Raw genomic sequence first — 1,118 nt, forward strand, 5'->3', positions numbered from 1 at the left:
AAACATCACCCGAGTGCCCCCGCGTATCGTATTATCTTTGTTGTTCACTCAGTGTTAAACAAGGATAAGATAATACACGGAGACATCCGGATGATGTTTTTGAACGCAGCCTAAAAGGAAAGCAGCCAAAGTGTTCCAACTATAGGCCTGTTCTTTTTGGTTGAACTTTTGCACCAATTCATCTTTTTTCCTTTTCTATCCGGAAGGAAAGAAGAGGAAGAAAGGTGAACTGGTGCAAAAGTTCAGCCAAAAAGAACAGGCCTTATGACACAGTGTTACACTGCTCGACACTGTAAAAAGTTAAGTACGAGTGTGTAGAGTATGTCAGTATTACCAACTTTTCAAGAAATTTTATACTTAACGTGTGGCAACATGTGGCGTGTGGAAATTATGGGATTCATTTCTAGCATGAATATAACCTAATTGTACCGGTTGTACGTATAGAGTATAATAGAAGAGAAAAAGGATAATTAATCATAAATTTATAAGGTAATTATTCAGAATACGGTCCTCACCTCCGATTTCGATGAAATTAAGCTCATTAGACGCGTTTTTACACAAAATGAAAGAATCTGTAAGAAATAGAGAAATCAAACCCACTCTGGCGATTCTCTCAGAAACTAAGGCTGCTTTCCTTTTAGGAGACACAGTCGACACAAATCGACACAAGTGTCGTTCTATCTTTGTCACTCTCTGAATATCAAGAAGGATAGAACGACATTTGTGTCGACTTGTGTCGATTTGTGTCATCAAATGGAAAGCAGCCTAAATCTAGAGTTCTGAGCAGGGCCTGCAAGCTGTCCTTTTAGTAGAAGAGGTCACTGCGGAAAGCGCCAACTGGAGTTGGCGGGGCCGAATTAAATCAATATGGCGACCTATTCAAATGAGCTAACCTGATCTTTACGTTCCAATCAGTTCCGATATTCACTGCTAGTACTAAAAATCTGTAGTATACGTTACGTACGTATAGATTTTTAAACTGACAGTAAATATCGGAACTGATCGAAACAACCTAAATTATTTTATAGTTTTAGATATTATATAAAATAATAATTTATTGTGTGAATTAGAGAAGCACATTTCTTATTTTAAAAGATTACAAATAATTATAAAATAAT

This window comes from Trachymyrmex cornetzi, unplaced genomic scaffold (genome assembly GCF_001594075.2).
Source record: "Trachymyrmex cornetzi isolate Tcor2-1 unplaced genomic scaffold, Tcor1.1 scaffold1399, whole genome shotgun sequence".
NCBI classification, from domain to species: Eukaryota; Metazoa; Arthropoda; class Insecta; order Hymenoptera; family Formicidae; genus Trachymyrmex; species Trachymyrmex cornetzi.